This window comes from Condylura cristata, unplaced genomic scaffold (assembly GCF_000260355.1).
Source record: "Condylura cristata isolate star-nosed mole 26May11 unplaced genomic scaffold, ConCri1.0 scaffold00013, whole genome shotgun sequence".
Taxonomy (NCBI): Eukaryota; Metazoa; Chordata; class Mammalia; order Eulipotyphla; family Talpidae; genus Condylura; species Condylura cristata.
This window is the reverse complement of record NW_004567114.1, coordinates 27,648,429-27,675,983: the sequence shown is the minus strand read 5'-3', so window position 1 is coordinate 27,675,983 and position 27,555 is coordinate 27,648,429. Positions and strand designations below refer to the sequence as shown.

Below are 27,555 nucleotides of genomic sequence, written 5' to 3'. Positions count from 1 at the left end.
AAGATTTATTTATTTGTGCATACAGAACTGGGGTACAGGCCAGGGCTCAGGAGTGGTGAGAGGCTTCACCAGAGTGGGGAGCAGAACAGGCAGATCGATGAAGTACACTGCTGAGGGGAGCAGCGGGCGGGTCAGGAGAGGTCTGCAGCGCGCCATGTGGTCACCTCCGGGGCAGGCGGGGATTGAACTCATGCTGAAGTGGCTTTAGCTTCTTAGTGCTGTGCTTTAACCCGCTGTGCTACCAGGGAGGGCCCAGAATATCCCTTTCTTATATCTGTACTTTGTGGAGTGTTTTCCAATACCAACAATCAGTTCTTTGATAATCCAAATACCAGCGTGGTGTCTTATAATTCAATTCAGTTCTCATACTAATTACCAAGAATTAGTGTCAGACCTCAGAGGCTTAAGAGATCAGTCCTCAAATATAATAACTTGCTAGAATAATTCACAGACTTGAGAAAAAAAATGCTTGACTTGCACATTCTGGCTTACTGTAAAGGGTGCAACAATGAAACAACCAGATGAAAGGGCTACATAGGGCAGGTGTGGGAGGCAGGGGCTTCCATACTTTGTCTGGGGCATGCCACTTGCCAACACTTTGATGTGTTCACCAACTCAGAAATTTATCAAATCTTTTTGTTCAAGGGTTTTTATAGAGCTTAATCATCAGCCACGCTCTACTTTCCACTCTGCTCCTTCCTGAAGGTCAGTGGAGTGGGAATGATACATTCCAACCCTCCCTTTGAGTTGAAAAGAAGTATTTTAGCAAGTGATGGAAGAGAAATTTTCTTCCAGAACTAAGTTTCTCAAATTCTTGTCTAGATGAATTATTTATATTTATGGTGTTGTTGGAGAAGAGGGTATGTAGGAAGAAGTAAAAAAGTAAATTGAAAATAAACTGAAGAATTTAATGATTCCTAGAAGGCTTTTAGTTCAAGAATTTTAAAGCTGGAAAAGACCTTTCAATTCCAATTCTTTCATTTATAGAAGAAGAACTCAAAGTCAAGGGAAGTGATACCAAATCATATAGTAAATTTATACTCAGAGCTGGGACTAGACTGTTAAATCTCTTCAATTTTATTTAAGTATTCTTTCCTCAGTGCCCGAATGTGTTCTTGAAAGTCACAATAACCCAGATTCCAGACTACTCATAGCCTACTTAAAGTACAGCTGAGGCAATGCTACATATTTATACTGACTTTAAAAAAAGGAACATGATTTAAAAAAACACTGATTAAAAAACAGTGATTACAGAAATTACACAAGTGATTTACTCAACATCATAAGGATAATGTTGGGTCCCTAAGATTTTCCAGCATGTTGATTTTACTTTTGTATTTTATCCAGGTAAGAGAAGAGCTAGGTAGAAGATTTTAAACCCCCTTTGCTTTCCACCCCACCCCCAGCACCTCAAGAAAAAAAAAAAAAGTCCAATTATTATGAACTGTAGATTGGAAACTAGAACTGGTGTGGGAAATCATAAAAATGCTAGTTGATGTTTGGGGTACTAGGTACTGGGATGATGCCATGATGATGAAAGAAAGCTTCTGCCATGACCAGTTGGATTCAATTGGAGTGTGAGACAGAAGAAGCTTAGAGCTGCCTTCAAGTTCATGCAAATCATGAGTGCTGTTTGTTTTGTTCTCATTCCCTGTAGTGCTCCATTACTTGACAGCTAAATTTTGGGAAGTCATAAATAATGAAATGAAATTTGTCTGACATCTGCAAAACCATTTTTATTTGCAGAGTATTCTCACGGATTCTATGCTATTTAATCCTTGCAATATCTTAGTTAGATGATTAGAAAGGATGCTGACAAACAGAAATTTTAAATACTTTTGTGTGTCAAGGCAGTGTGCTTGAAACCACTAAATATATGTAAATATGAATATAGAAGGCGAATATATTCTCACGGTGTACATTACAGTCTTGTGAGAATGAAGTGGGTAAAAATACCGAAATAGATTGAAAGAGTCAAAAACTATTTCCTGTGGGAATTTAAAATGAATGATGGAAATTGTACTATTTTGCCTTCTGATTTCAGCAGAGCTGAGAAGATAATAACTATTAAAAGGACCTTAACTGTAATAGATAATTGATACAGTTTCCAGAGATCTAAATTTAGGTGATTTTATAAAGCTTATCTGAACAAATATATAAGTTAAGGATGACAGAAGTCATTTAATTTTTATTTTAGTGATTTTTGGCATAGAGGTCTGGCCTGAGGAGGAACAAAAACGGGAATTGATTTTGTAATGTCAAACAGCTCTCATAACTTTAGGACAGATTTACCTACACTAATATCAATAAAGATTTTCATGGGTCATATTACTTGGTAAGAAACTAGATAAAATATATTACAGTAAATTTGACTCAGTGCTAGTTTATGTTGATAGTGTGCAGACACCTTAAGGAGAGGAGGGGAGAGGAGTTAGGATTTCACTTATTTCCTAATTGAGAGTTTAATTTTGCTTTAAAGTAATGTTACTTTTCAAAATCATTTAAGAAACAAGTGCTAAGAAGGCAGAAACAAGTGCTTATCAGTAAATATGAGTTTAATGATGAATAATAGTGAATTTTTGTTGAAATACTAGATAAAACAGATCTCTCAGCTCTTCATTTATTCCTAAAATTCATTTTCTTTTTCATTTAACCCAAAGTACTTTCTTTTCCCCCTCAATATCGCCTACTTTACTGAATTTTGCTTGCCATTATAGAAGGAATGTTAGAAGGAACATTTTCTTTTGATAAGCCAGATTTGTTGGCACATTATTTCAGTAAGGAGAACAGACGTATTATAATGAGCTTGTTCTTTTCCATTAGGACTTACTTTCTCCATCTTGTTTTCTTTCTTCATGTTGTTGTATAGTGAAAAGACACTTTTTGCTTTTTAAATTTAAATCAGCTGCTGGATGACCCATTCTAAATGGAGATTGACAAATTTATCATAAATATCAATTATTTATATTAGGCAGCCTGTGGGCTCTCCCCAGTTCTATCACTGGCCACTTCTATCTGGTAGTCTGATCTATACATACTCCTCGCCCACTTGGATCACCTCTGTTTTTGAAGTCTAACTTTTGGGGAACCAAGAATAGTTTTCAGATCATCAGTCTAAGCACTGAGCTATTTTACCTCTTAAATTTAAATGTGTTACAGCCTTCATTCTCTGAAGGTGTTGTTGTAAACATCTTGGATCACTTGTTTTTTTTCTTTTCTTCTTCTTCTTTTTTTTAATAAAAGGAAGTATGATTAGATTCAATGGGGGTGGCTATTTTTCTTTTCCCACCCAGAATGTGTTCATTTAGCTCATTCTTCTTACTTTGTAACAATGTGGATAAAAATGACTGTGTTCAACATCAGAGATTGAAAACAAAACTTGTGATACTTAGCTCTCTTTCTGTACTGCTTTCTTTAAAATCTTCTAAAGGATTTGTCTTTCTTATGGGGAGAATTTAAGGTGTTAATTTAATTGTTGTGTTTCTCCTAAAGATTTGTTTTACTTTCTGTATGTTTACTTCCAATTAGTCTATAGTTGATCTTAGTTGATCTTACAACATTTGATAAACTGAATTTAGATGTCACTGATAAGCAAATATTACATTTCCTCCTAAGTGAATTATTCCCTCTGTATATTTGATTTGAACATGTTTGTTTGCCAAACTCTTAGTTGTATTTTCCTAAGTATATTTCTTTCAGAGAAATCTTTTCTAAAATTAGTTTTACCTTATATTGAGTTTTTATAATTTTGAGCATTGGGTGCTTTTTATTCTTTGTACTCAGCTGGTATTTTATTTGCCTGTTTCACTTTCATAGTTAATATTCTTTTTGTACCACATTGTGCATTTGTTACATGTTTCAGGATAACTTACTAACATATCAATGATGTTAATTGAATAATTTGATTTTTGGAAAGTTTCAACATTCATTGCTATCACAAGATTAATTCAGTTCAGTCCCCCTTTGAAATAATTAAAATAATGTTCCAGCTAAGGTGGGCTAGCAGAGATTGGTATCCTTCCTGAAACCACTTCTTAAGATATTTGCCCTCAGGCAACAGAAGATAAATAACTAAACAATGAAAAACAAATTAGAATCCCTCTGTTCACTCTTACCTTGGAGAGCCCAGGAGGAGCTCAGAGATGTTTCTGAGTTAGGTTGAGTAGCTAAGGCAGCTAGAGTTCAGAGGACAGAGTACCAGAGAAGAGAGAGTGGGAAGAGAATTGCAGATCTGCAAAGATCCCTTTGAAGAATTCAATTGAGCACTAAGTGTACTTGAGACTTAGGAAGACCCACCCAAAATGAATTGAAAAAACAATGCAATACTCACAATTCACACAGCGCCAGGAATAGAGCCTGAATCCATCAAAATACAAAAATCTCATGATTCACCGAGTATCTGGCAGAATACCTCCAAATTGTAGTTTTCATTTCTAGATGTTCCGTTTTTGACCTTTTCTGTGTCTTCAGCGACACAGGATCCTTTTCAACTAGACCCATCACGTGATTGTGTAAGTAGTAAAGCACTACACAAATGTGTTTATTATTTTTGATTTAGAGTAATTTATCGAATGTTCTTAGGGGCTGTTCTGTCACAGAATAGATTTTTTTTTTTGACTCTTGAATTTTGAATGAAAAATAGTTGGATTACTTCTGTGGTGGGATAGTTGGAGTTGTGTGATGATGCTTTTTTTACTAGTTCTAATTATCAAAATTTGGTTTCAGTGGGTTTTGATGTCATTGGAGAAAGACTGCTTTACATAATTATAATGGCAATTTGAGAATAATTTCACATTGTAACAACAGTGAAATGACTGTCAGAAAGGTAGTTTCCTATGGAATGTTTATACTAAGAATATTCTTGGGTATTTGTACTTATGACTTGCACATAGTACTCAGTGAGTATTAGTTATGGGAATTTATATTAAAATAATTTCACTTGTGGGTCAGTCATAAGTTTCTATATGACAAATGTGGTATTTAGTTGTTAGAGACACAGCAACAAAAGTAGGAGATGGGGGTCCCTAATCATGAGATGTAACATATAAAGCAGAATTTGAAAATATTAATGTTGTACAGAATGATTATGTCAGTTCTTAGGGAAATATTGAGGGTCAAGAGTCTTGAAAGTGGAAGGTTATCCCTGATAAAGAGAATAAAGGAGAAAAAAGTTATTGTTCTGAAAAGAAGGAGGAATGATGAATTGCTGGGTGATAGCTGAGAATGACCAAATTACTCTGTGGAAAGCAAGTGAATTTAATAGAAGTTGTGTTGATGAAGATAATAAGAAATTAGGCTGTAGAGCTAATTGGGAGTGGAGGATGTAGAAGGTTTTAGTGTTAGTCTGAAAAGAGAACATTTCTGATTACCCTATATGTTAAAAAGCTTGTTAATGTTTGTGTTCAAGCAAATTCAAAGCAAGTTCTTTAGGTGCTGACTTAAGAGGAGTTATGAAGTAAATTAAGACACTGAGTATTACTGCAACAGAGTATAATTGGCAAAATGAAAGTCCATTCCTTACTGGAATTTGAAAAGCTCTGCTTGTAGAATGAGTGTATTTACAAAAGCTTTACATGTTATTACTGGCTACATAAGAGAAAATAAAAGTGATTTTTTAAAAAATGTAAATACTGCTAACCAAAATTTGAGTAGAGATGAATTGCATATATTTTGCTTTGATTCTAGGCTACTGCTTTTGCTAAGAGGACACACATGACTTTGATATTGTCTTCATTCAAGATAAAGTGCTGTGTTATCTTTATTGATTAACTGAAGAAATTCAGGTCAGTAAATTTGTGATGCCCCTTTCTTGTTGCATTTATGTTAAAATTTTGAGAAATGGATAATTTTGTGTCTAAAGTTACATATGTATGTACTAGTGAGGTAAAAAGGCCAGGTCAATCTAGACTCTATTAAATAGTTTAATGGTTAACATTTCTCACTGTCTGCTATGTACAGGCTGCAATGAATGAAACAAAAAGTATTTTACTTTCTACTTAACAACTTTGTACTTTAAAGGATTAGATAAGTGTGGTTGAATATGGCATATTGTACTTTTGGCATTGTTATAGGGCATGTCTGATGATGCAAAGAAACTTGTCTTAAAAAATGTTGGCATTGTTAGGTGACTTTTAAAGGTTTCATTCTTGTCCAGATTTTAGTCACACATTAAAATGATTTTTAGTGGAGTATGTGAGCTTTGACTTACATATATTCATCATCATAATCTTCTAAATAACAATTATGTTGCTTCCTTGTAAACTTTTTCCACTACCTAACCTCTGGTAAACACTGATCTGTTACTTGTTCCTATAGTTTACCTTGTCCAATATATCAATTAAATGGAAAAATTTTGTGTGTACTTTTTAAAATATGACTTCTTTCACTTAACATTTACTGGGAGTCATCCATGTCATATGTGTTGGTAGTTCACCTATTTTTTATTGCTGAGTAATTTTAATATATGTATATAACAAACTGATTTACCCTATTAGTCGCTAGTGGACATTTGGGAGAGTTATGGATTTAAGTCACATATTTCTTTTATTTGTTGCTCTTTTTTGTTATGATAAAATAAAAAATAACTGTTAGAGCCCTCCCTGGTAGAGCAACCACTGCAACATGAGTTCAATCCTCAGCCAGGGAGGTGACCCACGTGGTATGGCAGACCTCTCCTAACCTGCCCACTGCTCCCCTCAGCAGTGTACTTTGTTGATCTGCCTGTTCTGCTCGTCACTTGGTCTCTGGTGAATCCTCTCACTCCTTGCATCTCTGTCCTGTATTCCAATTCTATATGCATAAATAAATAAATCTTAAAAAAAATAATGTTTTTCAAAAAACTGTTAACTGAATAAAGACTAAAGCAACATGGTAATAGTAGGGGATCTCAAAGACCATTTATATCACTGGATCTATATTTTCTGTCTGAAATATACATCCAGTGATAGAAACAGGGAATAATGGCCTTAAGTGAAGTAATGCTCAGATGAACTTAGACATGTATGAAAAGCTCCATCCAAAAAAGAAATGAATACCCATCTTTCTCAAGTACACATGGAACATTCTCATGGAAGAAAAGTTGCTAGGTCACAAAATAAGTCTCAATAAATATATGAAGATTGGAAGCATATCATGCATCTTTTCTGATCACAAAGCTATGAAACTAGAAATCAGCCACACAAAAAATAATCACACAAAACCTAAGAAATCCTAAACATGTGGAGACTAAACAAAATAACTCGTGTCATAAAGAACTCAAAAAGAAACAGGAATTATGTGGAAAATAACATGAATGAAGATAGAAATTACTGGATTCTATGTGATAGAGCAAAAGCAATATTATAAAAGGGAAGTTCATAGCAATATAGCACACATCAATAAACAAGTCTCAAATAAACAATTTGATCTTATAACTGAAGATACTAGGAAAAAACAAAAAACAAAAGCAGTGGAAAGAAGAAAATATTAAAATAATTAGAGCAGAAATAAATGAAATAGAAGCCAAAAAGATAATATAAAAGGTCTATAAAACCAAGAGCTGGTTCTTTTGAAATAATAAAATTGATGAAAACTTAGATCGGTTTACTAAGAAAAAAGGAAAGAAAACTCCACGAAAAGAAACAGTTATGAAAAAAATGAAGTTACAACAAATACTGCAGAAATACACAAAAGATCATAAGAGACTGCTGTGAACATCTATATGCAAACAAATTGGACAACGTAGAAGAAATAGACTAACTTTTAGAATCATAGAACCTTTTAATACTAAATGAGGATGAAATAGATTGCTTGAACAGACCAATCATAGGCACAAAAAACAAAACAATAATAAGTCTTCCTAAGAACAAATGCCAGGGCCAGATGGCATTGCTAGCGAGTTCTACCAAACTTTGGAAGAAAATCAAATACCTGTCCTCAAAACCCTACAAAAAAGTTTGAAGAGAGTGAATGCTTCCAAAACCATTCCCAAATCAAATTTGAAGAGAGTGAATGCTTCCAAGACCATTATTACCTTAATCCCAAGATTAGACAAGGAAAACACAGAAAAAGAAGCTCAGATGAACATAGATGCAAAAATCCTTAACAAAATCTTTGCAAATTGAATCTGGGAATACATTTAGAAAATTGCACCTCATGAATAAGGGGGATTCATTTTAGGGATGAAAGGATGGTCCAGTGTACAAGTCAATCAAGTTTGTTCTCCAAATCAAAAGAGAGGAGATAGGTTAAAATCATATGATCATATCAGTAGAGGCTGGAAAATAATTTGACAAGATTCACTACCTATTTATGATTAATAAAAATCTCAATAAATTGGGAGTAAGAGAAACGTCTCAACACAATAAAGGCCATATATAACGGACTCACAGCTAATATACTTCCCCCCAAATCAAACAAGATATGGACATTCATTCTTGTACTACTATTCAATTGTACAGATCCTAAAGATATCACCATTCTTAAAGGTGTCACTGAAAACACCCACTGAAAATATTAGTACAGTAAAGTGATAGGATACAAAAGCAATAAACAAAAATCTGGTACATTTCTATGTGCAAAGAGTGAATTAGAGAAAAGAGAAATTAAGAAAACTGTCCTATTTACAAGCATACCAGTAAGGATGAAATATCTGAGCATAAACTTAGCAAAGGAGGTGAATGCCCATCATTGCACTAAAAGGTATGGAAATTGTGGTATATGTATTCAGTAGAACATTACTCAGCTGATAGGAAAGATTAAATTTTGCTTTTTGTGACAATATGAATAGAACTTAACGCTGACATATAGAGGGATGGAGTTAGCTATTTCCTTTTCCTTTGGTAGGTTAGACACTATAAATCCCTGGTAGGTTAGATTCTAAAACTACAGCTGACTAGGCTCTCTTAAAATAATCTTCTCAGGCAGACTTTTTAAGAACAGAATGTTTTGGGCATTTTCCAAAATGGTTATTTTTCTTTGTTTCCTGATAGAAGCAAAGAAGAAATTTCTTGCCCCCCACATTTTTATATTGAGTACTTGCAGAGCTCTTAGAGGTAAAACTCAAGGAAGTGAGGTGGATCCCTCAAAGACAGTCACTTATGGTTTGTTCTCAGCTAGTCCACACTGAGCTTCCAACAACTTGTCACTTCTGTTGAAAGTGTTCCTGGTGACAGTGGCTCCTGCTGAGATCTCATGTGCCTGGGCTTTACTTCTCACTGCTGTCAGTGTTCCGTATCTGCCTTCCAGGTTCAGGGTTGCAGTTTGTTTCTGACCTGAACTCTCTGATGGATCTAAGAAGAGTTGATTTTAATTTTTTAAAAAGATTTATTTACTTATGCATACAGAACTGGAGTACAAGCTAGAGGTGCGGGTGGGGTGAGAAGATTCACCAGAGACAGAGTGGGGAGCAGAACAGGCTGACTGACTAAGTACACTGCTGAGAAGTTTGCGTGTATCACCTCCCTGGCTGGGGTTGAACTTGTGCTGAAGTGGCTTTAGCTTCTTAGTGCTGTACTTTAACCTGCTGTGCCACCAGGGAGGGCCCTGAAGATTATTTTTGACAATTTTGTATTGGTAAAGATTTGGCATAATATTTATTTTTGTCAGATCTGGCAACATTATTTATTTGGAATTTAAGTTCCTCTGGCAATCAGGCTTGCACTTTTAGGTACTGTATTTTAGAATATTTAGAACTTTTCCAGAAGGAAATTGATCTTAGGACTGATTCTTGTTATTGTTTATGTGACTCAGTTTTGCTCTATTTATTGTTCTGTTTGAAAGTGTAGTTTGAAGGCAACATCAACCCTGGTTTACGATGTTGTTAGTCAAAGTTTCATTTTATACTTTTTTTAAAAAAATACTTATTTTTGTAGAAGAACTGGGGTGTAGGCTAGAGGTACGGGGGTGGTGAGAGGATTCACCAGAGATAAAGTGGTGAGCAGAAGGTGTGTTTATTGAAATACACTGCTAAAGGGAGCAGGAGAGACAGGAGAGGTCTGTTGCAGCATGTGTGGGACAGCTCCCCAGCTGGGGCTCGAACTCAAGCGATAGCAGTGATAGTGCTGAGACTTAACTCCTAGGTCATCAGGGAGGCCCCTATTTTTATACTTTCATACAGGAATTGTTTTTTTTTTAATTTTAGTCTTTTTGAGCATAAAATCATGGCAAGTTTCACTAATTCCATTTTGATAACTATACTGATGATGCCGAGTATGGTTTTTAAAACCTGTGCTGAAATTTTGGATTTATGAAACCTATTAATTGGATGACTCATTTATAGTGTGTATTAATTTAATAGTTTTATGAGCAAGAGAATGTGTAATGTTAATCCTTATATTTTCTGTGATGTGGTAGAAAATTTAAAACAGATTATGAGTTCGGTATTTAGGTATTTTAGTAGAAGTATAAAAGGAAGTTGTTGTAAATTGTATGTAAAATGTAGTTTTGTTTATTTTGTTCAGAAAATTCTTTATATTAAAAAAACAAAAAGGATTTAGACAGCTTGTTAAAATAAGAGAATTACCTTTAGTCCCACTCGTTTGATGCAACTCTAGTTACCATGCTTATCAAATTTCTTCTACCCTTCTCCTCTTCTTTCTCCTAAACTTCACCTGACTTTTTTCCAACAAATTTAAAAGTATTGATAGATTTAGTAGTATTTTCTGCAGTAAGTCTTGCATTACCATATATGATAATAAATATTGAAATAAAAGTGAACTAAACAAGCATTTAAGAAAGATTAAGAAAAACATGTAAGATAATTATTTACCCAAGTTTTGGTGAGCCAGTGAATGACAACACTTGTGGTAATAGTGGTGGTGGTGTGGGAAGAGAGGCTTAATCTCTTTGGGTCATAATGCTGACTGCTGAAGGGTGTGGAAAAACAGCTTGGTCTTTATCATCACAGAAGGTGAGGGGGACACTTGCAGGAAATCCCTCAAGGCCTGATGTTGCTTCAGATTGGAGTCAGGTCTTGCATGAATGTTGCATTGATTAGCTCGCAATTAAAAAAAGGAAACATGTTCAGTGTTTATTATTGTGCATTTTTTCCCTGCTCTTTGTATAATTAATTCCCTAAGGTGTTTGTATTTGCTTGATATTATCCTGTTTATTTTAAACTTCTTTTTTTGTGGATTTTTAATTTTTTTTTTTTTGGTAAAGATCTGACAACTGAAAAGCCTTAGAAAAATCTCCACTTGTTAAGATTTATGGTAGTTCTGCATCCTCCGTTTCATTACTTTCCTCTTTAGCATGTTTTTGTTCTATCTACTTGAGGTCCTTGTTAGGTAATTGTTCAACTTGTGATTTGAGTAACTTCACTATTTTTATTAAATCCATCCTAGTGTGCCAGCCAACAACCTCCTGATGAACTTTTTGTAATGGCTTCTCCAAACCAGGAAAGTTTGCAATGCATTCTGGGTAGATTTTATGTCAGACAAGATTTATGATGATTGTTTTCACTTCTGCTATGCCACCGTTTTATTTTATTTTATTTGCTTAAAGATGCACCATAAATAGTTGTCTTTGAATGTAATTGATTGTGTTTGGAGGCAGCAAAGTTACTTGAACTTTTATCTTTTCTGTCTGTGAGGTTGTCCAGGTTAGTTAGGTGACTTAGAGCAAAGCTATACTTTGTAAGATTCTAAGACTGACAATATCTTTGTTAAGCTGGAACATGAAGTAAGTCATTGTTGGAACGCTGCCTTTGTGAGCTACTCTTTTTTATGTGACTGCCAAATAATGGGAAGATGAGGTTTAGGAAGAGTCTTTCAAAGCTTTTGGTGTCTTACAGTGATAGGCAGCCAGTGGCTTGACCTGCAGATCTACAGCAATACAACCAAATCTGAGAGTTAATTGATCTTTGGCAGACTTGAATTCAGGTGCTGTTTTTCCTTTTTGAAAATAGAAGTTCTTTTGGCACTTGTACCAAAAATGTATCTTACCTACATTAGTAATTTGGTGAATTGTGTATCCTCTTTTGTTAATATTTTTTTTTTTCTTTTTCCAACACAGATAAGTAAGCACCTGAGGCTTCTTTGTTGGCACTTATTGACTCTCGGCAAACTTTGTAGGTTAAAGTCCCTCAAAATGCCACAAAGGTTTCACTTTTAGCACTAAAACCTTTTTGTGAATACATAAGTGAACTTAATACTTCTATTTCTGTGGCTGTTAGTGAACACAGAGAGGTTGATGTATATCCTTCATTCAGATATTTAAGTCCTTCCATATTTTTTATTACACTGCTTCAGTTCTCAGCTATTTCTGTAGCAGCTAAAGCTATTACACTTTGAGAACAAGCTTTACTTTTCTGTTTGCACAGTTGGAGGTAGTCTTGTGCTCTTCCATATCACACACTTTGTTTCCATTATTAAATCTTTTTAGAATTTCTAGTTTTATTTCCAATGCCATACTTTTTTTTTTTTTTTTTGTGGTTGTAGATGTGGAATGGGGTGGGGAGGTGATGGTACACAGTCTTAGAACCCCTTCCACAAATGCACAGTTCAGAAACAAATAGTAATAAATATGGTGGATTTGCAGTTTTTCCTATCAAGTTGTTTGTTGTCATATATTTGTATGGTTGTCATGCAGGGAATTTATGTATGCATCTCTTAGTTTGTATCTATTAGTTTGTTTTCAGTCTGCTTATTCCAGCTCAGTACAAAAGGCAGTTATTATCAAGTAGACTATAAAAAAAATAGTGACTTTATCATAAAAACTTAATTATAAAATAATTTTACTTCTATAGATAGAGACCAATAAGAGAAGATGCCCATATACAATGATCTCTTGTGGCTTTGTCTTTCTGACCCAAAGTTAGTCAAGTGCATACAGCCTTTGCTAAATTTTTTTTTAAACCCTAATACTGTAAAACAGTAGCACAGAAGAAATAAGCTCTTGGCATATTTCTGAATTCTTTTTTAAAACAATTTTTAAATTCTGACATAGGAGGAGACCACAAGTTGGTTAGGTTTCCCTATGATTTAAGTATAACAATTTAGCAAGAGCTGATGAGAGAACCTTTTTCACAGCTTTTAGTATGGAATCTGAACTAGAGCACCAACCTTAGGGTGAGATATCTGGGCATTCCTGATGTCTTCTTTTTTTTTTAAGGTCTAGATTTAAAAGCTATGTTAGATTTTGTCAAGACCAGTGTTAAATGGGGAGAGCAGCAGAAAAATTAAGAGACCAATTAGTCAAATGTAGATTATGTCTTTTATAAGCTGTTTCATTAGAAGGTCTAGGTTCTAGAACCAGATAGACACATTGCTGAGAACCTCTAAGAGAGCTGCATGATAGACAGATGCTGGAGGACTTTGATTTTTTCCTTTGTCTTTCTTCTAGTGGAGGTTGGAAGGGAATTCATAGTAACAGAAACCTTTGTATGTATGGTTTGGTTTCTGAAAAGACACATTCATCCTCAAATCCAATAGATTGGATCAATTTCTACATTTAGATATTTAAAACAATAGTTAATGTTTTAGGTTCTTAGGTGTTGGCTTGAGGAATTTGATACAGGGAATTGTAGAACAGAGCATCTTATTTATTTTTTTAAAAGATTTATTTATTCATATAGAACTGGGGTACAGGCCAGAGATGGGGAGGGTGAGAGGATTCACCAGAGACAGAGTGGGGAGCACAACAGGCAGATCTACGAAGTACACTGCTGAGGGGAGCAGTGGGCGGGTCGGAAGAGTTCTGCCTTGCCATGTGGTCATCTCTGGGGCAGGCAGGGATTGAACTCATGCTGAAATGGCTTAAGCTTCTTAGTGCTGTGCTTTAAGCTGCTGTGCCAGTAGGGAGGGCCAAAACAGAGCATCTTATTTAAAAAAAAATTTGTAATGTAGAAATGTTCTTCAAAACCTTAGAGGAGAATTTTATGTTCATGATAATTTGTGTAGATTTTATATTTGGGGATTTTAAAAGAAGTTTCACATAGAAAGAGGGAATGGCATAAAAACAAGTTTGTTTCTTTCACACACCAGTACATTACTTGACAGTTTGACTAACTATAATTGAAGATGGAATTTTTTTTTTTTAAAGATTTATTTATTTGTGCATACAGAACTGGGGTACAGGCCAGAGATGGGGAGGGTGAGAGGATTCACCAGAGACAGAGTGGGGAGCAGAACAGGCAGATCGACGAAGTACACTGCTGAGGGGAGCAGCGGGCGGGTCAGGAGAGGTCTGCCACGCCATGTGGTCAGGCGGGAATCGAACTCATGCGGAAACGGCTTTAGATTCTCAGTGCTGTGCTTTAACCCGCTGCGCCACCAGGGAGGGCCGAAGATGGAATTTTTAATTGATTTAAATTCTAGAGGGATGCTTTACCTAGTTAGTCAATCAATAGACTGGTACTTTTCATACATATTGTTAAGTTAAAAACTGAATTTGGGGCTCTCCCAGGTGGTGCAGTGGGTAAATGCAGCACTAAGAAGCTATAGCCACTTCAGCACAAGTTCGATCCCCTGACCTGGAGGTGACCCACATGGCAAGGCAGACCTATCCTGACTCACTCGCTGCTCCTCTCACCAGTGTATTTCTGTTAATCTGCCTTTTCTGCTCCCCACTCTTTCTCTGGTGAATCCTCTCACTGTCCCTGCACCTATGGACTGTACTCCAGTTCTGTATGCATAAAGAAATACATCTTTAAAAAAAAAAAACCCAAAACCTGAATTTGGGCCCTCCCTGGTGGCCCAGTGGGTTAAAGCACAGCACTAAGAAGCTAAAGCCACTTCAACACGAGTTTGATACCCGACTGCCTGTAGGTGATCCACATGGCATGGCAGACCTCTTCTGACCCGCCCACTTTCCCCCTCAGCAGTGTACTTAGTCGGCCTGTTCTGTACCCCACTCTATGGTGAGTCCTCTCATTGCCTCTGCACCTCTGGGCTGTACCCCAGTTCCATATACACAAATAAATAAATCTTTAAGAAAAAAAAACTGAACTTGTATAGTTATAACATTATATAATAGCACTTTACCAAGTGGGAGATTGCACTACTTGACAGTCTCTGGTAAGTTTTTCCTTATTACGCAGCCTGAAATGTCTAATTGTTGTGTAGTATTTGGATAAACTTCCCGGTGGAAAGTTGTAGTTAATGACCTTGTGATTCTCATTGCGATTCTTTTCACAACCACTTTTTTTTTTAAAATAATTTAATAGTTTATTTTTACATAATTTTGTACCTTTTTCCATTTCAGTTGTTATCCCTGTGGGCTTCCCATCATCAAATCATCAAAGTGTGTCACAACCACTTTTTGGCCTAATGGTCTCTTCATAGACTAGCACTTTAAGGTTAAGATCTGGTTCATTCCATATTAGCTAAATAACCATTTGATTTATCATTCTAAGTATTTTTGATTATTTAAGTCATCTGAACCAATGGAAATATTTTTATGGTATCTTTAAAAGAAACCCTTCTAAAATTTGAAGTAAATCTTCCATTGCATTAAAAGAAAAACTTAATTTTTATCATATGTATCATATGTATATGCTATATTTAGTATAACATAGTTGTTATACTGTTGTCTTCTGTATGCTCTTGTATGTTTACCTGTTTGTATTATTTATTGACTATTTGTATTATTTATTGACTACAGCTGATCTCTGAAATACATGGAGATGAGGGATGCTCACTCTCCACACAATTGAAAATCCTTATATAACTTTTGACTCTTCCAACTGCAGAATGCCTGCTGGTGAACAGAAGCTTTACTGATAACATGAAAAGTTGACACTTGTTTCTTATTTAATTTTTACTTACTTTTCATTAAGTGGAAGTGGATCATCATAAAGGAATTTGTTCTTGCCACCCTCACCCTCAGGAAGTTGAGGAAGAGAAGAAAGGAGGGGTCAGACTTGCTGATTCAGGAGTAGCAGAGTTGGAGGAGGTAGCACTGGAGAGACAGGCACAGTCAGTGTTATTTTACACAAATATTTGATAATTTCTGTCAGATATGTTTGCACTTCATTTTGATAAAAATGTTTTTGTATGGTACTTATCCTTCTGAACCATAAACTTTAGTTTCAATGCCCATATCATAAAAAAGGTCCATGTCATAAGTTATCAAAAATACCCTTGAGCAATTCGAACCCTTGTCCCAAATTGTTTAATGTCCGTTTTCTTGGACTGCTTTATGTCTTCTTCTTCATTGTCAGGGACTAATTCAGAAGCATCATCACCACTAAATTGTCTGTTAAATTCCTCTGTTGGTAACTCTTCACTGCTCACTTTTTTTGTGTGTGTGTGTGTGTGTGTGTGTCACATCCACAAACTCTTTCATGATATCATTGATTGACTCTATCATAAGTTCTTCAAAGTCATGTATATCTGAACACAGTGCTTTTTTTTTTTTCCAGCAGAGATTTATTATTTTGAGTTTAATGGCTTTTTCTGTAACAACAATGACATCTTCAGTGTTGTGATTCACACAGACTTCGATGCTATTTATCTATGGGAGTCCTCTCCCATAGTGTTGACTGTTCTTTTCATAGAGAACCATGTAATGAGTCTTAAAGGTTAAAGTTCCTTATGACCACCTGACTCAGAAGCTGAATTAGAGATATAGATTTGGGGCTATTTCAGTGCCTTCGGTGTTGAATTCTTAGAGTTGTGGGTGGCCATAGGTATTGGCCAATATCAAAAGAACTTCAAATTGCAGACTTTAACTGGCATGGTAAAGGCCTGGGTGGAACCAATCCAAAGAAAGCGTTCCTGTTGTGCATTGTGCTGCCTTGTTGTATAACTTAAAATATGTGGCACCTTGCGTTTATCTTTTGCCTTCAAGGCTCAGAGATTGGCTGATTTATGGGTATGGGCAATCCTGGTCATAAACCTGACTGCTTTTGCTCAAAACAGAGTTGGTATATCCTTTCCTGACTAAAATTCTGGCATTCACTTATCTTTACAAGTAAAATCTCCTTTTGGTATCCTGTCTCCCACCCCTAAAATAAATAGGGCACTTTCAGCTGCATTAAAAACCTGTTTAAACAGGTATCCTTTTTCTCAGTGATTCTCTTAATGACGTTTGGCATCTGTGTGCTAACTTTTGGTTGACAGAAACTGCTTCTTCTGCTATCTTGGTATTATTTAGCTAAACCTCTTCCTAAAATTATCAAACCACCCTTTGCTGTCATTAAATTCTCTAGCTTTAGACCCTTTACCGTCCAGTTGTTTTTAAGTTGTGATAGATATAATGAGTTTACTTTTCTCAAATCATAATATAGGTATGCCTTTTTTAGAGAAGTCCTGTACCCACATAAAATTTGCATTTTCCATATGATATAAAATGGTATTTCACAAAAACTACAAGGTTTTAGCACTTGGCATAGCTTCAGGAATGACTTTATGAATTTTCTTTCCTTACAATGGCTCTTACACTGCATTCATTTATCTTGACATGACCTGTCACTGTAGCAACAGACCTGAATCTATGATATATGTTAAGCAATTCCAGTTTTTCTTGTAATGTCATGACTTTTTTGATTCTTGGGAGTACTTCCAGCTAACATCACTAGTGGTACCTTGTACAGGTCCCTTGGTATTTCTTAAAGTTTATGGTATTGTACTAAACATGATGAAAACACATGAGCACTTCGAGAGGTAACTTTTTACTGTGATACACAATTTAGTGGAGAGAGGAATGTCTCACATGGAGATGATTAGTATCCCATGGAATTTTAGATGATACAACACTTGAAGTCATAGCAATAGCAAGGAGGTGACTGAAAAATCATTTCAGTAGCATACTATGTGCTACAGTTAATTTTGTGCAGTTATATTTCTCTTGATTTCAAATGTCTCCATGTTTGGTCTCTGTGTGTTTAAGTTTTGATAACTTTTAACTTTTAATAGATTATTGTTATGGTAGTAAATGATAAAATAGACTATTGTCTATATATTTTATGTGTTCTTGACACATCAAACTTTTTCTTATTTTTGATATTTCTAAGCTATTTGGTTCATACCCAATTTTTAAAAAGTTGTTATAAATCTCCAAAAAATTTTCCAATGTGCTTATTGAAAAATATTGAATAAATGGACCTGTGTATTTTCACATTGTGTTGTTCAGAGTCAACTATATATTCTTACTAACTGTATGTGGTCTGTACTGTGTTTGAGCTACAAAGACATGTGCCTAACTAAAACAAGAAAAACTGCTGTTCCTTTTTCATGTTTAAAGAGTAGCTGTAAATAGTTGGGCCACTCCTCTCACATGCATCCCAGAGCCAGATTCTCGGCATTCTAAGGAGTTAGGGATAGGCGCATTGAGCCTGCACTAGAACAACCCTTCCAGCCAAGCCACGGAGACATATCCTGAGCATCTAATAGAATCTAACATACAAATATTTGATGAATGGAGAATTGTCTTTTCTTTTTGAAATTGTTCTGGGGGAGGAGTGGCAAATTTAAGATTTGAGTGAGGTATAAAATAACCTCAAGGAATTAATTTAATTAAGACTACCTTGAAAGTGTATTTGCATAATTAAAGAATACTTTCTTTTTTTAAAGATTTATTTATTTATTTGTGCATACAGAACTGGGGTACAGGCCAGAGGCTCAGGGGCAGTGAGAGGCTTCACCAGAGACAGAGTGGGGAGCAGAACAGGCAGATCTACAAAGTACACTGCTGAGGGAAGCAGTGGGCAGGTCAGGAGAGGTCTGGCTCGCCATGTGGTCTCCTCCGGGGCAGGCGGGAATCGAACTCTTGCGGAAGTGGCTTCAGATTCTCAGTGCTGTGCTTTAACCCGCTGCGCCACCAGGGAGGGCCTAAAGAATACATTTTTAACACTAAGACTTTAGAGTTAAGAACTCAGCCTTAAGGTTTGCTAGTTTTCATCATTGTAATCTATTAAAGGAAAATATAAATTGTGATCATTAAGTGGAGAATTCAAGAGAAATTTTGCTTGATGAATGATAATGCTTTTGTAATAAAAATTATAAATATCAATATTAAATGTGTTATCATCAAAATTTAGAAACTCATAGGAAAATCTCTTAAGAGACCTTCCTTCGTTTCAGGGTTTTTAGCATTCAATTGAGGGATACCCAAAAGGCCAAACAATTAAGGCTATCACACTCTAAAAGGATTTGGCCATCTGCATACACAAAGGCAAAGGAAACATACTCTTACTGTGACAGGTCTTTCATAAAATTGGGAAGAGAAAAAGCAATATACCTAATGAAAGCTTTCCAATAAAGCACCCCAAATTACCCATCTCCTTGTGGGAAAATGCTTGGTCTAACAGGTATGGCTTGAAATAGGGCTGCTGAGAATTGTTCCAACAGTCATAAGTTGAATTTAGTTTATTTAAATAGGAACACTGAGTCATTGACATTAAAAATGTAGTTTTTCTTGAAGGGTGGGGCTTACGGTTTTTAGTTATTTTGACCTAAAGATATATTGATGCTATCTATGCACAGAGGAAGTCAACTCAGGGCTTTAGTCTCTTCCTTTTTAAAGAATGTATCTTGGAGATGGAAAGACTATATAGGTTATCTATCTATTGTTTAACTCTTTACTAGCTTCCCAGTCCCCTTCAGTGCTGGTTATAAAGGCAGGCAATTGATTTTGCATAGTTGTTTCTGTATGGAAGTTTATGATGATGATGATTGACTCAAAGTATAAGGAATAAATCATCAAAACCTTTTTCTTGCAGTCAGTGATTCTGAATATTTTTTTTTATTAAAAAGTTTATTTTTACATCATTTTGCACATTTTATTTTTCCATCTCAATTGTAATCCCTGTGGGTTTCCCATCACCAAATCACCCCTGTGCCACCACCATAGTCCCGTGCATTCCCCTCCCTTTTTTTTTTTTGATTCTGAATATTTTTTTTATGTTGGTAGCAATGAAAAAAAAAATCACTGAGTCCTTGCTGGTCAGGAAGAAATTCAGAAGCACCATTGTATTTTGGAATTGCTTCTATTTTTAAAAAATCATATTCAGTATTTTTATTTAATTTTTTTTAATCAGCTTACATACTCCTCAACCTTTTTCTTTAAGTTAGTATATTGTCCATAAGAGAAGCTTCAAAATCAAAACAAAATCCAAATCACTGCAGCTTTTAAAAAACCAACACTTTCACCAGTTATATTCAAATGAAAACACAACATTATTTGCAAGACTTGTCTTCAGTGTGCCCTGTGGCTGGCTTTCCTCACCATCATGAAAATGGTGGTGCTGCCTCCAGCAACATCTGTCAGTTCGTCATGCAGTCATCCTGGAGGTTCACTTAGTTTCATGTACCTTTTGCAGCAGATTCTAAGGTCTCAAAGTCCCAAATTGTCATAACTCCATCAATGCCTGTAGTGCCGAAATTTGTGACAGTTTTGCTTTGCGTCTCATAAATGAATACTTGAGTGATGCTATTCTGTTGTAGTGTCTTCAAAGCATATTGCTATCTTATTTCATGACCGTCTTGTCCATGTTTTGGAAACATTTCATGGCAGACATGTTATGTTGGGTGCTCTGGTTTGGAGTGTCTAGCTGGAGATGAAGTTGGAATAGCCATGTCATCATAATTAATGAGCTTTGGGTGCCAATCATGCCAGCAGTCACAAACTTCTTCTCTGAGGCAAATCACATACTTTGGAAGGGCAGGAACTCTATTTTTGGAGTGGAGAGCTGCATGCTTTTTAAAGCATTGTCAACAGACACAGTGCTGTCCTGTTGGAGTCAGGCCAGACGGCTGCCTCTTGTGGAGAAGCCAGCCCCATGCACCGAACCACCAGTACAACTGCCACCAAACTCCAATATCAGCTGACCAAAGGCATCTTGCTGCCCCAGCCCCAGGTCATACTGATTAGTTTTTTTCCATTTCTTTAATATAAGAAGAAACCACTCTGATGAACCTGCTGCCAGCAAAACATTGTTGGGATGCCAGTCCAAGCTGAGCACTGTGGAATGAGTCCATTTTTTATGTGTTTGCTGACTAACTAGTCATTTTCAAAATGGAAGTAACAAACAGGAATGAGCTGTGCCCCATTTCCCACGGTAACTTAGTTCTCTAGTGGGAACCACTTGACAAAGTAGCTGCAGAATTAATTATCAGGGTCACTGGAGCTGCCTTCCAGACACCATCTTTCTAGCTCTATAGGCATAGGCATTGTGGTTTTCCCTGCAAGTGACAATGTGGGCACTCTTGGAAGCCCAGTTGATATCTGTGATGTGTCCTTTGTGCTCCCTGAGTTCATGAACTTTTTCACCCACTGGCTTCCATTCTTATAGATGTGGACTTTGGATTGCTGGGGCTAAGGTCAATCTGAGTGTGATCCCTGTTCCAGACATAACAGGTGATTAGTTCTAGGAAAAATTACTGCAGAGACTTTCTTCTTACTGTTTTCAGAATAACAGGGAATGGGGGAGTGGTAGCTGGACCATGCTGGAGTAGAAAATTCAGACTGGTAAGTGAAATGAACAGTGGGCATGGGTGGAAGGCTGATGCTCAGAGGACCATTGCTTGTATTTTCATGGAATGACAGAGGTGGACTAAGTTGCCTTTTTACCAGTGTAAATAAGAAAAAGATTAGATTTTCTTCCAGGCTTTTACTTATAGTTTCTTTTCAAAGATATACTCACTTTGTAGTACGTTATCTTAACAATTGATGACTACACTTAATATGTTACTGTACCAACAAGTTATATTAAATCAATGATTGTGCTTTTAATCAAGAATATAATATTCTTGATAAAATATGGTGAATATTAATAGTATGTCAGCTATAAACTCTTCTTGAGGATGGATTGAAATTTACCATACATTGATTGAGAAGTCAAAAATAAAAGAGTAACCCTATTGTTAATCCCTCTTCTAACTAAAGCCCAAATAAATGTATTTATAATATACTTAAAGAAAAATAAGCATAAATTATGTTTAAGAGTTGCCTCTCACATTGGGTTTCTTCTATAGGTCTAGGCTTTTTCTCTAGAAGAGTGAGTGCTTGGCACATAGGAAATGAATGATAAATCACTGCCAGTGTATTAGTTTGGTCTCAAAGAAGATAGTGGAAGGAACAGAGGAACAGACAACAGAAGGTTTCTTGAGTTTTAAATTGAGCTTAAAGAAACAGAGAGCATAAACAGTCAATGCTGTTTAATATGGTAGCCGCTAGCCAATGTGTGGATAAGTTTAAATTAAGTTAAAAATTACATTCTTCAAAAAAAAATTACATCTTGCTAGTCTTATTCCAAGTCTTCTTACGGTTATGGCTCGAGGATACCATATGGTATGGTTGAAGATACAATAATTATTGAGCTCAGATGTGAACAAACAGAGAAAAAGACAAACTGTGTCCCCAAAATATGTATTTACTGATAAAATCTTTATTGAGTCCAACTGTTTTAATAAAAGTTATGGTAAATATAACATAAATTACTGATGGGAGAGAGTTATAGGATTCATATATGTCTTTGGTGGATGTATAGAAAATTATGCAAAAACAATGGATGAATTATGAATTTTTAAGCATAGAGGCTTACTAAAAGATTGAAAAAAGCAAATAGAACACAAGGGGTTCAGAACAATGCAGACGTTTTTTCTTAGAGACAGACAACAGCATTAAGAGAGTGTGGCAGGTGGTTTTGGTTGACGGGGATAATTGTTTAAATCTTGTATTTACCACTTGCTAATTTGCTAAATTCTGAAAAAAGCCATAGGTTAAAATGACATCTTGGGGGTGTCCTATTACACTTTTCACACAAAATTAACTCTTTCTTTTTTAAATTGTAGTAAGGTTGATTTATAACCTTGTAGATATTTTATGAATATAGGTTTACATCTCTTCAAATGTAACTGTACCATACCCACCAGGAGGTACCAATTACCCTCTACTTCAGTCCACTGAACCCTGTTCATCCTTTTATTCCCTCCTCTCCTCCCCACCTCCACCCCTGTCGTTTGGCATTTGTCTTTCTCCTTTTGCTTACTATTTTACTTAGTGTGAGCCACTTCACTTTTATCCATGTTCTTGCAAATGACAAGATGGTTTGTGTATATATGCCACATATTCTTTATATACTCTTCCATTAGTGGATACTTAAGTTGTTTTCCTATCTTGGTTATTGTAAATAGTGCTGCAATGAACATTAGTGTACACATCTCCTTTCAAATAAGTGTTCTTAGTGGATTTCTGGACCAACTGGTAGGTCTCTATTTACTATTTTGAGAAACCTTCATACTATAGTCCATGGAGGCTAGGGCAGTTTACATTATCTCCAACCCTGTATGAGTGTTCTTTTTTCTCTACATCCTTCCCAATCCTTGTTTGATTTAAGCCATTCTCACAGGTGTGAGATGCTGTCTCATTGGGTTTTGATTTACATAACCCTGATAGTAGGTGATGATAATCACTTTTTAAAAATGTGTTTGTTAACTGTCTTCTTTGAAGAAATGTATATTCAATTTTGCCTATTTTAGAATTGTTTTTTCTGTCATTGAGTTGTATGAGTTCTTTGAAATCTTGTATATTAACCCCTGGTTGGATGTAAGATGTGGAAATTCCCCCATTTAGTAGTGTGTCTTTTTGTTTTATTGATATTTATCTTGCTGTTCAGAAGTCTTTTGATGTAGTCCCATTATTAATTTTTGCTTTTGTTTCCTTGCCATGGTAGTTGGAGGTCAGTGCAGTGTATTAGATAATAATCTATATCTTCTTCTATGCATTATATGGTTTCAGATATCACATCCAAGTTTTTAATACATTTTGAATTAATTGTTGTGATTGATGTGAGAATAATGGACTCTATGGTTTTATTCATTGGCTGTCCAGTTTTCAGAACACCATTTGTTGAAGAAACATTTCTTTCTCTATAATATACTCTTGACTTATTTATAAATCAGCATAAGTCCACATAAGTATAGATTTGTTTCTGGATTCTCAATTACATTCCATATTGATCTCTTTTTTAATTCTAATTTATACTGAGATATATGTATATATATTTGTAGTAGAGTTTGAAGTGGGGAATGTGATGTTTTTCAGGATTGTTTTGACTGTTGGAGGCTTTTTTGGTTCTCCATGAATTTCATTAATGTTTGTTTTATTTCTTAGAAAAGTGACTTTGGAACTTTTTTATGGATTTCATAAAATCACTGTATTTCTTTGGGTAAGGTGGTCATTTAACAGTTAGCATGAAATATCTTTCCATTTCTTTGCTCTTGTGCCTTCTATTTTTTAAACAATAATTTATAATTTTTGTTATATAAGTCTTTCACTTCTGTTATTAATTTTTTCACTAGGTACTTAATTCTTTTGGATGTGATTGTAAATGGGAGCGTTTTCTTGATTTTTTTTTCCTTGGTAGATTGTTTTTTGTGTATACAAATACAATAGACTTTTCAATATAATCGGCCAATTTACCGATTTATTGTTTCCAGTAGTTTTTTTTAAAGTTAAGTCTTAGGGTTTTCTATGTGTATTGTCTTGTCATCTGCAAATAGTGATAGTTACTTCTTTTTTCAATTCGTATTTCTTTTTGTTGCATATTTGCTCTGGCTAGCACTTCCAGTTCTTTGTTGAATAGTAGTGGTGAGACTTGACTTGTACCTGATCTTAGAGGGAACTCTTTCACTTTTTTCTTTATTGAGTGTGATGTTGGTTGCAGCTTTATTATGTTGAGGTACGTTTCTTCTATCCCAATTTGTTAAGTTTTTTCCCCCCATAAATGGATGTTGAATCTTGTCAAATGTTTCCCTATTTGAGCTATTGATTTGATTGCTTTTAATTTTTAATTTTTATTTTGTTGTGACATGTTTCACTGTTTTGCATGTATAGAACCATCTTTGCATCCCTGGAATAAATCTCACTTGGTCATGATGTGTATTCCTTTCAATGTAATGTTGAATTTGTTTTGCATTTATGTTCATCAAGGATATTTATTGGTTTGTAATTTTTTTTGTCTGTTTTTGATATCATGGCAATAATTTCCTAATAGATTATGTTTGGAAAGAAATATTCTCCTTTAATTTTTCAGAGAAGTTTGAGAAGGCGAGGCATTAGTTCATCTTTAATGGTTTAGTAAAACTCAGTAGTGAAACCGTCTTGAACTTTTTTTTTTATGGTGGAGGAGGCAGGAGACTTTTGATTACTGTTTCAGTTTCCTTGTTTATATTTGGTTTTACTTCAGGTCTTCTTTTTCTTCCTGATTCAGTCTTGGAAGGTTGTATAATTCTAAGCATTTGTCCATTCCTTTGTGATCATTCATAACATTGTCATGAAGATATTCATGGTAGTCTCTTCTGGTTCTTTCTGTTGTATCTTTTGTTTTATTTTGGATTCTATTTATTAGCATTATCTCTTTCTTTTTTCCCCTAATTGGGCCTAGCTAAAGGTTTGTCAGTTGTGATTACCTACTTAAAGAACTTTTGGTTTTATTAATCTTTTGCATTATCTTATTGATTTCTTTTTCATTTATTTATGCTCTAATTATAATTATTTTCTTTCCTGTGTTTTGATTTGTTGTTGTCCTTTTTATTTTTTTCCAGTTCCTTAGGTATAAAGTTAGATTGTTAAAGGTAGGCCTGTGTTGCTATAAACTTCTATGGTAAGTTTCTGAAACTCATTGTCTGATTTCTCATGTATATAATTTTTATAAGAATATTTATTCTGAGGGTTGTAGTGAGGGTTAAACAGAATTATGTAAAAGTATGTAGCATTATAGTTAGGTGCTTAATAAACATCTGTTGTATGATTTTAAAAAAAAGATTATTTATGCATGTGCATACAAGAAACGGGGGTACAGGCCAGAGGTGGGGGAGGAGTGGGGTGAGAGGATTCACTGTAGACAAAGTGGGAAACAACAGGCAGACTGAAATACACTGCTGAGGGGAGCAGAGAGTGAGACAGGAGAGGTCTGTTGTGCCATGTGGGTGACCTCCCTGGCCAGAGATCCAATTCTTGTTGTAGTGGCTGCAGATAGCTTCAGAGAGCTGAGATTTAACCTCTTGTGCCATCAGGAAGGCCCTGTGTTTGTGATTTTTTTTTAAATGACCAGTGGAAACTTTTTTTATTATCTACTTCCCTAGCAATCATATTTGGACCCAATTCTTGTTGTAGTGGCTGCAGATAGCTTCAGAGTGCTGAGACTTAACCTCGTGTGCCACCAGGAAGGCCCTGTGTTTGTGATTTTTTTTTTAAATGACCAGTGGAAACTTTTTTTATTATCTACTTCCCTAGCAATCATATTTGGATGCAGACGAGGTGCCCACAATTACCTTGGGACCCCTCAAGAAAATACAAATGAAGCAGATTCCTGCTGTGTTGAACTCTGGAACTTTTCACAGTTTGAAAGAACATTGTAACCAGAGTACTGTTAGCATATGGCTATATTAGAAAATGCTGGGCATGGGAAGACTCTGAAGAAGAATAGCATTCAAGTGGGTAAGGGTGTTTGAAGTTCTTTTTATCAGACTCGAGTAGGAGGGGAGCAGCCAAATTTCAGCTTTTTGGGAAATAGTTGGTTAAGGATGAGTCTTAGAGAATTTATTTTGTACACACTACCAGCCACAGAACAATTTGAATTTCAAGAAAGTTGGTGAAAAGCAGTTATGTGGGGCCAAAAACATTAACATGTCAATGGTAAATCTCAAGTTTTCAATGCCTTCACAGTAGATCTTCCTGTATTGTTGGCTCTTGCAGTCTTCTTTTAGTGTATCCATTTTTTTTTTTGAGATTTATTTATGCATGCAGAACTGGGTACAGACCAGAGGTGCAGGGATGGTGAGGGGATTTACCAGAGACAGAGTGGGGGGCAGAACAGGCAGACAAATGAAGTACATTGCTGAGGGGAGCAGTAGGCTAGACAGGAGAGGTCTGCTGTGCCATATGGGTCTCCTCCCTGGCCGGGGACTGAACTTATCCTGAAGTGGCTGCAGCAGTGCTGTGCTTCATCCCATTGTGCCATCAGGTAGGGCCCTCACTGTATCATTTCCCCACTCTTCCCTCCAGTAGTCATCCTGGTCATATCACTATCCATGATCCTTTCTTGCTTTTGGTATCAGAAAGCAATGTGTCTATGGCACATCAAAGAATAATGGATTAAAGATTTGTCCTGACTTTGCAGTGTTTTGAATCCAGTTATGTAGTTGCTGTGCAGTAGAGGAAAAACTAATGCATGATAATGAAAAGCTTCAAAGTGTATATGACTAGAAAAGAGTTTCCAATAGGATCTTGAAGTAGCTGTTTTAATTGATGACATATCTTCAGCTTAAATTGCAATTGACTTTTTCATTTGCTTTTTCCTTCTGTTATGATTCTAGTAGAAGTCATAAGAGATCATTTTTGATAGCTGATTTGCAAACTTTGGTATGTGCAGCCAACCTTCCATAAGCAACCTTCCTGTGCTTTACAGGGATCTCAGTTTATGACTCAGTGAATCATCTATTCTCTTGTGTCTTTTTTTATAATGCATTACTGATTTCTAACAACTGGTGCTTAGTGATGTTCACTCTTGAATTTGGTGAATTGTTTGTGCTTCATGCAATGTCTTTTCTTTTATAAGTTAATTTTTGACTACAGGTGGATCTAAACAGTAACTATAATCTATGTTTTGAATGTAAATTATCCTTGTCTCCT

General features: G+C 35.6%; 1 protein-coding gene and 1 pseudogene across 3 annotated transcripts in view; one reads left to right on the top strand and one right to left on the bottom strand.

Annotated features, from left to right (window-relative positions):
• The window catches only part of FUT8 (fucosyltransferase 8 (alpha (1,6) fucosyltransferase)), a 188,049-nt gene that overhangs the window by 25,764 nt on the left and 134,730 nt on the right, over nucleotides 1–27,555 (top strand). For 2 of the 3 annotated variants that reach the window (XM_012724677.1, XM_004681773.2), the window contains exon 2: nucleotides 5,686–5,783. The exons of the other annotated variant lie outside the window; for it this stretch is intronic. The gene's annotated coding sequence lies outside the window, so the exon portion shown is untranslated. The remainder of the gene's footprint in view (nucleotides 1–5,685; nucleotides 5,784–27,555) is intronic. 3 annotated transcript variants of the gene reach the window in all.
• LOC101625012 lies at nucleotides 20,387–22,838 on the bottom strand (annotated as a pseudogene).